At 32.2% G+C, this 11802-nt stretch overlaps 1 pseudogene across 1 annotated transcript; it reads left to right on the top strand.

Annotated features, from left to right (window-relative positions):
• Nucleotides 1–235: 235 nt before the first annotated feature.
• On the top strand, nucleotides 236–1787 carry LOC111291579 (ethylene-responsive transcription factor 9 pseudogene; annotated as a pseudogene). Its single transcript, XR_016328600.1, has 2 exons — nucleotides 236–1332; nucleotides 1443–1787. The product of XR_016328600.1 is annotated as an ethylene-responsive transcription factor 9 pseudogene (transcript).
• The last annotated feature ends 10015 nt before the right edge of the window (nucleotides 1788–11802 follow it).

Below are 11802 nucleotides of genomic sequence, written 5' to 3'. Positions count from 1 at the left end.
ATATGGGCGGCATTCATGCTTGAAATTAGTGGAGAGTGGAATCCACTAAAAAAGGTGAAGCGTGAAGGGCATGCAAGGAGGTTAAGGAAAAAGCCGGCACAACATCAACACCTCGCCGCCTGCCTCGAAATTCCTACGTGACACGTACACCCAGACAGCGTTATCATATTGTCTCCCGACTTGGGTGGGGCGTCAGTCAAACCCCGACTGCGCATCCCCCTAATTCTATATTAAATCACACGCATTTGTCTCTCTAAGCAAATTACACCAAAAAATTATAATGGCTCCCAAAGACAAAAATGCAGGCCAAGTCTTGAAGGAAGGAAACGCCAGCGGAAATACAAAGAGCAAAGAGGTGCATTATAGGGGAGTTAGGAAGAGACCATGGGGTAGATACGCAGCTGAAATCAGAGATCCCGGCAAGAAGAGACGCGTTTGGCTTGGTACTTTTGATACGGCTGAGGAAGCTGCCAGAGCCTACGACGCGGTGGCACGTGAGTTTCGTGGGCCTAAGGCTAAGACCAACTTCCCTTTACCAGATGAAACGAACAGCTACATAGGTAACAAGGACAAGAACCAGCAGAGTCCTAGACAAAGCAGCACCGTCGAGGAATCCTCTAGCCCAGCGGTGCAGCGTGAGCTTAAGCGTGAAGGCGAAAGTGTGAATGGGGTTGTAGGGAGATTTCCTTTCGCGTGCCACCAGCAGCTAGCTCTGGGTAGTGGTGGAATGGGTGGGGTGGCTCACGCGCGGCCAGTTCTGTTTTTCGATGCGTCGGGGAGAACTGAGGTTGTAGGTCAGGTTTACCGGCTTCCTTTTGAGCCGGTCGAAGTTCGGTTGAGTATGGGTTTTGGAGGTAGGGTCCAAAGTGAGTCGGACTCTTCTTCAATCATTGATTGTAAGCCAAGGTTGCCGAGCCCCTGTCTCGATCTTAATCTTCCTCCACCAGTGGATGCTTGATAGTTTATAGCAGCTTTTTAAGGCAAATATTTTGGTTTCACTATAATTTTCAACATGTGAATAGGTAGGAGCTTCGAAGAGCAAGAAAAAAGAAAAGAGTGAGAAACTTTTTTAGTTAAGGTTTATCCTAAATCTGATGTAAATAATATAGGATAGTGATCCCTGTTTTTGGCAACTGAGAGGAAAAGAAATTATACTTTCTCTTAGCTGTTTTTGTCAGAGCCTCGTGTTAAGACTACAAACGTCACAAGCTCCGCAGGCTACAACAAGGGATGCAATACAGACCAAATTCGCTGCACCAGATGTAACAGTGATTATTGAAGCCATGAGACCGAAAGAAAAAGCTGTTAGGTTTAGAAAGGCTCTGATGCCATGTAAAGCGTTTGCTCTATTTGTAATACATATATACAGTAATTGACAGTTAGAAGATAAGTAGAAATTTATTCCAGACTTAAATCCTAATATAGCTATGTTGTAACAACAGGATTAAAATTACACGAGATAACTGAAGATGCTAAGTCAAAGAGAGCTAATTCAGTTGTGGATAAGATGTAGGTGTATATGGAGGCAATCCTTGAATTGCAGTTGTTTGCTGGAAGCTGCTGCTGTTGCTTGGAATCGATCCTTTGGAAAAGATTGATCGTGGTTCAACTGTTGTAGATATCTTGCAATTGATGATACATCTGGTGCAGCCAATTTAGTCTGTATTGCATCCCTTGTTGTAGCAGATGCAGCTTGTGATGTTTGTTTTTTTAACACCTCTCATTCAAACTAATATTTTTATTTTCAATGATATGAAATATGAAGTCTCTAATATTGCTTCTTGCTAGTCCGCTTCGTTATTTGCTTTGCTTTGGTTTGTCTTCCTTCCTCTAAAGGTGCTTTGCTTCCCAGCTAATACTAATATTATCTTATTAACTCAACCATTTATTTATGGTTTTGATTCCTTTTCCCTGGATGGATAAGTTAAACCCAATCAGAGCTTAAATGAATAACTTCATCTACGTCAAATAAACGTATCGGAACAGTTGTATTAAAATTTGGTTCTCGCCTTTTGCGTACGATAAATAATAACGACAAAAATAAAGGGTATCTCAAACCCTCCTGTTTAACACTGAATAAGCATAAACTTGGAGAATAATATGCCTCAACGCCGGAGAAAGCTAAAAATAAACAGGAGCTTCATTTGGATTCCACTACATCTGGTTTTGATCTCCAAATGCATTCTGCGGTATAGTTGGAGGTCAAAACCTGCATTGTCCCTCAAGGCGCCAATTAGAAGAGGTCAAAACCTACATTGTCCCTCTAGTATCCCATTAGAAAGGTCAAGGCAATATTGTATCTCTAGTCTCCAATTAGAAAGCTCAAGGCAATATTGATTTAGCGTAAATTTGAAAAAAAATAAAAAAATTTTAATTATGGAATTTGACTCTCTTTAATGAGACAGTTAGTTAATTCCATTGTCATTACATTAACATTTAAACATATCTAATCATTATTTTTTATCTCATCGTTATAATTTTCAATTTCATTACTATAGTATCTAATACCATTACTATTATTATTTCTGATCTCAGTAGAATTTATCTCATCATCCATTCAATGAACCGTTATTTAGTGTAATATTCACATATAAAATCTCCTCGAAACTAGGGTTTAGTAGGAGGAGTTTTGTGAGTCTTCTTTTTATACAAAAGAATTTCTTCCCTCAAGAGTTTTCTTTTACGGTTTTTGAGATTGAGTTTCCTTTGAGTTTTCTCGGTTGCCATTGGGGCCAGTGACATGGCAGAAGAATTAGAGCGAGCCTAGTAAGACCTTAAGCTTACTGAAGAGAAGCAAAGTCCGAAAACTAATGGTGTGCAAAAGACTATAAATACAAAAAATGGAGAATTATGGATGCTAGGTGAGAACTCTTAATTAGAGTGGTTTGGGAACTAGTGAAGGAATTAAATGTGTCTTTCTTATATGTAAATCTTTACTTATTTAAATTTGGAAAAAAAAATGAATACGGAGTTGAACAGGATCACCATGATCCTTTGACAAGCACCAACTTATGGTATTGTAATGTTAAGACTTTTTCAATGTATCTACTTATAATATATATAAAAAATTATCAACGGATTTATCAATTTGTTGACAAGAAGGGAGTTAAAGAAAATTTTTTGAGGATGTCTAGAGAAAATTTTTTATTTTCCAGTTTTTTAAATGTTTATGGACACCCTACTTCATACTTTCGATTTGCCTCTACCTAAGACCTTGTAATTATGGTTTCGATAAGGCACCTTTTTGGGTAAGAATCTATAATTAACTTACTAATGAAGTGGATGAAGTTGTGTGGTAGCAGTAGATTGAAAATCAGTAATGAAGATTAAAAATTTTACGTTTTAAGAATAATTTAAAATTCTGATATCATATGAAAAATTGAAAAAATATATAAAATATTTCTCTATTGAATTAAGTTTATATACAACTAAAACTAATGCTAGAAGATAAATAAAAAATTAATATTTATACTCCTTAAATCTTTCTAAAAGTAATTTTTATAATTGAATGATTGTCTATTCCTTAATTCTAAGGATATAAATATTTACACTCCTTAATTCTAAGAATACAAATAAATTTTTAATTACAAATTACAACTGTAATTATGTGTGACGATTTTTATTATCTTTCTTTGTTTCTATGGAAAGGATGAGTACTGATATAACTGAAATGATACTTTGGCAGCTTTGTTTAACGTGTGATTATGGAACATTGGCTACTGCTGATGGTGGAAATGATGTGAGAATGATACAACAAACTGATATTAGCGTCAGCATTAGTGGAAGAGAAGGGCTACAGGCAGCAAAGGCAGCTGATTATAGTATTGGAAGTAATTAACATTTAAATATTTTGAGAAACTTCAAGACAGGTTGTATTTGATTTATTTTCCTTTTAGGGTTATGAACTTATGACGAAAGTTAATACTGAATCTTGACTAAACTTGAAAAATATCATACTCGTTGATTGTGTTGGATAACCTATATATGTCCTATTTAAGCAATAAGGTGTCATTATGAGAAAGATTCTATAAGCAAAATTATTGTTACGATTCCCTTGGGAAAATATAGTATTAATGAGGATGAAATGGATATTACTAACTCTTTCTTGTTGATAATATATTATATATTTCATGGTTTTGAAGTGCTTGGATACAATGCACTAGGATGGCCACTAATAGGAGAATTTTGGTTACACATAAATTCATATATTAAACACTATTTGGTTAAGGCAATTACAGAAGATCCTGTTTTAGATGTTCTTTTCCTTTCCTTTATCTTCAATATTGTGAACTGATGCCTTTTCATTCGTTTTCTTTTCCTAAATACTTCACTTGGTTACAGAGTTCAGGTTTCTTAAAAGATTGATACCCTACAATCGCACATCATTTCTGTTCCATTATTTTTTTTTTCTATAAGTCACTGGTTATATGTTTCATCCAAATTTTGTGAGTTCCTAAATTTGATGTTACTCTATTTGTTGCTTTCCATAATATATATTTAGAAAGCGTTTAGTTGGCAAAATCTTGAATTCTGGGGGAAAATATGATTTTTAGGAAAGTGCCATATTCGAATTTTTTTTTTCCATTTTCATGATAACTCGTGTTCAAATTTACATTAGGAGGAATTCACATATATTAATTTTTAAATAATTACCATAATCTTCTTAATATAAATGATAGCAACCTTTTATTAGTTTTTACTAATAATAAATACCCAAATGACAAATAAAGCCGAAGACAAATATTTTATTTGATTATTATTTTTTTTTATAAAATATCATCAATAAAAAAAATATTATGAATTATTTAAGACGTTTCTGGTTGGAAAACGTCTTAAATAATTTTTTATTTTTTTAAAGAGATTATTTAAGGTGTTTTTAGTAAAAAAAACACCTTAAATAAATATCATTTAAAAAATATGAGAGAATTATTTAAGACATTTTTAGATAATATCTAATTTTTTTTAAAGGAGATTATTTAATATGTTTTTGGTCAAAATTGCTTTAAATAATATCTTTCAAAAAATTGAAGATGATTGATTATTTAAGGCATTTTTTTACAAAAATGCCTTAAATAATCTTTAATATTTTTATAAAAGAGATTATTTAAGATATTTTGATAAAAAATATCTTAAATAATATTTTTTAGTTTTTGAAAGGTATTGAAGGGTATTATTTAACCGCCTTATTTTATGCATTAATTGAATATGTTTGAATTTCTGTTTGTTTTCCTTTTTATTCCCACGAGGTCTTTTAGGCCAACTTAATTATAAAGAATTAGAAAAATGGAACATGATAGTTTCTCCTTGCTTGAAGATCAATGCAAAATAGTGATTTTCCACAAGTGCTGTTGAGGGGAGTTTTATTTCTTCTTCATCACAACTCCATGGCCCGTGCCAGCCATCGGCTTGGGGCTTGCGTCTTAGCCTATGACAATAACCGGTTATCCAAAATTTTTAATGGTTATTACTTTCATTAATATTTTATTAGATGATTTTGTTAGAAATAATGACTCAAATCTTATAAGAGATTTGTTTAAGATTTATTAGATATTACTTGATGGACAAGTTTGACTTGCAGAAAAAGAATTCTAAGAGGAAAGAGATTCTTAATATGAAAGTTTATATACTTATAAATAGGTGAAGTCTCAACAAGGTTAGGTATGAGAAAAAGATGTAAGAGAGTTATACGATTTTATAGGTAGACACCTCATAAGATTATTGAAGATTTACGTCTTATGAGTGTATATATTTGTCTATGAGTAGACTAAAAGAGATTGAGAAGGTCCACATAGGTATACTGTATGAGTGTATATGGGTATGTATTTACTTATATTGAAAGGGTATAAATGGGTATGTGTTTGTTTGGATTGAGAATACTTCATAAGACTAAAAGAGATTGAGAGAGTCTATGGGCATTGATCGTTGAGTGGTTGATATGTTTTGATGTATGTTTGTAATTCTCTACAACTAGTGGATCTTGTTTCTCATCTTTGGATATAGGTCGGTTAGATCGAACCACGTTAATGTAGACACCAATTTTTATTTGGGTTGATAATTTTATGTTATAAATAATTCAGTTTTAGGATTTATTTTCAATTTTTATCAAATTAATTTAATATTATTATAAAAAATAATAATTAATAAAAGAAAAAAAAAACAAAAATAAATAAAAACAAAAACAAACAAAAAATAGAAACAAAAAAGAACAGAAGACTGGGGTGGCAGTGGTGCCTTGCACGGCACCACGGCCATCCACCCCTCTGGTTGCCCATACCCTGTCACCACTGCCACCCTTATCATGTCCTCTCACCATACGCTGCAAACCATGTTCACTCTTGGACCACCATTGTTAACACCACATTCCACGCTAAAAGCACCATACCCTGTCAATCTCATATCGCTATAAAACCAAACCCATCTAGCCACTATAGGAGGAGAAGAAGCTCAACATTTAGAAAAACCCCAAGCTCCTACACCCACAAACCTAAGCTCTCCCACACCCTCATAAAACTCTCCATCCACCAGAAAACCAAAAAAAAACATAAAAAAAACCAAAAAAATAAAAATAAAACAACACAATCCTTGCCTATTAAGCAAGGAACCATCAGTGCAAAGCTAGCTGCAGAAACAAAAAATACATATAAGTGTCGACTTTACAAAAAAAAAAGAAAAAAAAACTTTCAAACCTAGATCTACGTTGATCGAGGTTGTTTTCGGTAAAAGGAACATCAGATCTGGAAAGAGGATGAAGAAAGTAAACTTCGGGGTGTTTTTAAAGCTTTTTCGGAGCTAGTGATCGGTGACCTGCAGTGAAGCACGATGGCTAGCTCGACCGTCAGTAATCGACCTCTAGCAGTTGACCGACCTTATGTTTTTTTTTTGGTTGAGAGAAAAAAACAGAGTTTTTTTTTTTTTTTTGGGCAAAAGGGACAAAATGAGCTAAAAAATTTTTTGTTTTATATATAAGAGCAAGGCCCAAAACAACGTCGTTTTGGACAAAGGGGGATTCGTGCGTGGATCCGGATCTAACCCGAGATCCACGTAACCTGACCTGTGACCCTTTCTTCGGCCAGCCCTAAACCAGTTCAATCGAACTGTTGATCGAACCGTTGATCGAACCGTTGATCAAATCATCAATCAGCTTGAGCTATTGACTAAACCGCTGAACCATCCAAACTACCTGAACCGACGTTGATCGGATCGATGACCGGTCCATTCAAGTATTTTTTTTTCATTTTTTTTCATTTTTTTCTAATTTTCTTTATATTATTATATTTATTATTTTTAGTTTTATTTTTTAATAGTCATGCATGATAAATTTTTTAAAATTGTTAAAATAAATATTTGTTTGTTTTTAATAATAATAAAATGAAAACAAGTAAGATAATAACTAAAAAAATGCTAAAAATGCTTAAAAAATAACAATAATGATTTGAAAAATAATAATAATAATTCAATAATAATTTTTTCCCTACCTAGATGTTGGAGGAAATAAAAACATATTTCTAAAAATAATTTTGCCTAGATGTTGGAAAATTATTATAAAAAAAAGATTAATTAAAAAAAAAGGGAATAAAAAGGATAATAATAATAATAATAATAATAAATTTTCATAAAAAAGAAAATATATGAAAATTTTTAATTAATTTTTAAAAATTAATTATAAAAATCGAACTTGCTTCGAAAGTCCACCTAGATGTTTGAAATTTTTAGAGAGGTTCGCATTTTTCATAAACCCTAAAATCCAAAATCCAAAAATTAAAACCATAAATCCTAAAATCCAAAATCCAAAAGTTAAAACCAAAACCCAAAATTTCAAAAACTTAAAATCAAAACCCCAAAATTAAACCCTAAACCCTCCAAACCTTAAAATAAAATCCTAAACCCTCCAAACCCTAAAACTAAACCCTAAACCCTCCAAACCCTAAAACAAAACCTTAAACCCTCAAAACCCTAAAATCGAAACCCCAAACCGTAATTCTTGAAATCAAAACCTTAAACCTCCAAACCCTAAAATTAAATCCTAATCCCCAAACCCTAAAATCAAAACCCTAAACTTTCCAAACCCTAAATTTGAAGCCTTAAAACCTTCTAAACCCTAAGACCAAACCCCAAAGCCTTTGAAACTTAAACCAAAACCCCAAAATCCAAAAGTTCAAAATCTTGAAACCCCAACCTTTAAAGCCTCCTCCCATCATATTCAAACCATTCCAAAATCCTAAGGATATGTATGAAAATCTCAAGTGGAGTAATTTATTCTCAAATGCCGCCTAAATGATGAGGTATTTAGAAAACTTATTTCATTAAATTTTTTTAGGCAAGTCCTTAATTTGCTTTAATAATGGGATTAATAACTGATTAATAATAAAAGTATACTAATAAAATAGGATCTTAAATATAAATAGTCGCACTATACTATACCTAGATATTGGAGAGTCAAAGTGGTCTCATTATATTTAAGAATCCATTTTTTAAATTGCATTTCACCATCATGCATAACATTTGTTAGCACATACATATCTATTTACTATTGCTTGCACTTGCTTTGCATATTTATGCCTTTAATCTTTATTCACTATCTGATAGTTTCATCATTTACTTTTTCACACAAATTTTTACTTTAAAAACATGAATTTATAAAATAAAATAAAATTAACATTTCAAAGAAAATCATTCTTGGTACTCTGCCTAGATATTGAAGAGTCACCGATAATTATATTCTACAAAGAATGTTATTTTCATTTTAAGGACTATTATGTTAAATCTTAAGCGAAAAGAGTTATTTAAATTTTGTCTAGATGTTGAAAAATTTTAAAATAATTCTTTAACTTAAAGATTGCCTCAATATTTTTAAATAAAGAATTTTTCCAAAAAAATATTTTTTTAAATGAAGGGAACTAGTATTAAATTTCAAATCAAAACCATTCCATCTAACATCGAAAATAGCGCATGATTAAATGGTACCAATTTATGGGCGTTGTGAGGGTGCTAATCTTTTCCCACACGTAACTGACTCTTAGACCTAACTTGATTTTCATAAACCAAAATTTATCTTTTTAATAAACTTTAAACTCATTTTTATAGTTTTATTAAGAAGATAAACTTTTGGGTGGCCAATCACACCCTAAAAAAGATTGGCGGCGACTTCTATTTTTTTTATTTTAAAATTTTTTACGTCTGACGATCACAAAATCGTTACGACAACTTGGCGACTCCACTGGAGACCTTTGAGAGTTAGGTCAAAATTTTAATTATACGCTATTAATAGTCGTTGGATTTAATTGGTTTTATTTGATATTTAATTTAATTCCCTTTATTTTAATTTTTCAAAATATATATACATACAAGTTAATAAATAAAATAAATTGTATATTAGTTATTACTTTATTTTGATTCCATTTTTATGATTTATTTGTGTTATTTTGATTAATACATTACTTTACACACACTTTGCATATTCAGTCGCATGCATGAGCACTAGATCCGAGCTCTTTTCTTTTTAGAAGGAAGTAAAGTAGTTACGCTCTCATGAGGTGATAACCTTCGCATTTGCTAGCGAAATAATTTCACTCAGATTGAACCCTTTCCATTAGTAGCCTGTAATGGGTGAGGATTAAGGAGCCTTACTAGTCTATAATGGATGATGATGTAAAAAATAGTCTGGGAACCTTTAGACGTATAAATCCTAACCCAACATATCGTGAGCCATAGGAAGCTTGCATAGGGTAGAGCCCTGCCAACCTTTTTATAGAAATAACTTAAGATTGTATTAAAAATTAAAAAAATGGATAATAAAAGAAAAACATTTTCTTGAAAATTTTTTCTTTTGACATGTATTTCATTCATTTGGTAGTTATCCAAAATTTGCTTTTTCATAAAAATATTTTAGAATAGAATGAATTATTTTTAGCATTATCCAACAAGCAAAAAATAAAAAAAAGGTTTTTTTTAAAAAAAAATTAAAGGTTTCTCTTAAATTCTTTGTTTATTAGCCAAATAAAAATTAATTTTCAAGTTCTAGTCATTCTGTATGATAAAAAAAAAGGGTGTTTTTTTTGTAAAAATTTTTTTTTGAACATTTTTCATCTTTCATGTATTCCATCCCATGCGCATCATAATAGGATAATATGAGCATTCCATCCCATCCATATCAATGGATAGTACATACAACCCATGACATGCACATGTTGATAAATGATACATGCTTTCCATATGCATCTTAAAAGGTAGTGTGCACATTCCATTTCATTACATATTTAAAAGTAGTGCCAGTTTCACTAGGTTGGCATAACACAAGCATTGCATTCCATGTAAAAATATAACATGCACTTGATAGGTTCATGTATTCCATACAAGTATGTTGTATTAGTCATAGGTATACATCTCATCATTCATATAAGTATGTCATTGCATTTCATACATATGGATTCATGAATTGTAGAGTTTTATGGAACATACATTGCATTCATATCCCATTATCCCTGCAATATGACATTACATTCCTTGCATACACATTCATGGTTGATGAAAATTTTTATTTGGGTCTTGTACATATAAAAATTCATTGCCTTAGGCATAAATGCATTTCATGACATTCATTAGGCATCATTGTCACATTCATGAACATACTTTGTGTGTCATATAAGTTAGAAATTATTTTTGTGGCATTCATTCAATAAGGGTAGTGATCTAGAATTTTTGGTCTAAGTCTCGAAATAAAATATCTGTCTTTGTGGGAATTAGAGTGGCACAGATGGGAGATCAATTGGAAGCAAGGATTAATACTTTGGAGTCGAATCAAGAGGAATTTTGGCTCGAGCTTTGGGAGATGAAGCAACAGATTGCTCAATTGATAAAAATGGTTAAAAGTAACGGTATGATTGAGTTTATTGCTCCTCAAAGATCGTTGTCACTTTCTTCAAGTCAAAATCAGTTGGCTTCTATTAGTTCTAGCACTTTTCCAGAATATACTAAGATATTGGGTGATTTGAATAGTGATCAAGATTTGGGCGAACTTAAGAAAAAAATGGATGAACTAGCCGCGTAAATGACTAAGCATAAAAGTTTGATTTTAAAAAAAGAGTCACTTGATTTCAAACAACCATCACCAACTATCTCAAGTCCAAACCCGCACCTAAATCCTTCTCATGACTACTTTCAATTTCTTTTCCAAGCACCTAGAATTAGACCCTCAAATTTCATGCAACCTCCGAGAATTTCACACCTGAATCCATTTTCATCACCTCATATTTCATAATCGCTTGTTTAGCATGCTATCCCATCGCCATTTTCACAGCCTAATCTTCGACCTAGAGTTTTTTAATTCACTTCAAGACCAAATATGCCACCATCTTTTCAATAAAGCAAACCAACCATAAGATAGAAAAACTCTAGCAACATCAAAGAAAAAATCCCTATTGATCCAATACCCATGTCTTACATAGAGTTATACCTATTGCTCCTAAAAAACTACCTCATTGCCCCTATCATTGTTGAACCTCGCAAACCATATTTTCCTAAATGGTATGACCCTAATACCCGATGTGAATACCATTTTAGTGTTGTAGGTCATTCTTTAAAAGATTGCACAGCTTTGAAACATAAAGTGCAGGGACTAATGAAAGTCAGATATCTAAGTTTTGATGCCAAAATAAAACCAGTTGTTCATAAGAACCCTTCATTGATCCATGCTAAGGTAGTGGATAGTGCTACAGGCAACAGTAATGTTGGCCAAGATAATGAATGAAAAGTAAAAGCTTTTAAAGCAAAAGGTTATCTTTTCCAGCAATCATAGTCAATTAT

The sequence above is a fragment of the Durio zibethinus genome, chromosome 16 (genome assembly GCF_047325235.1).
Source record: "Durio zibethinus cultivar Kanyao isolate XHJ-2024 chromosome 16, ASM4732523v1, whole genome shotgun sequence".
In the NCBI taxonomy this organism is placed as follows: domain Eukaryota; kingdom Viridiplantae; phylum Streptophyta; class Magnoliopsida; order Malvales; family Malvaceae; genus Durio; species Durio zibethinus.
This window is presented reverse-complemented; position numbering and strand designations above follow the sequence as displayed.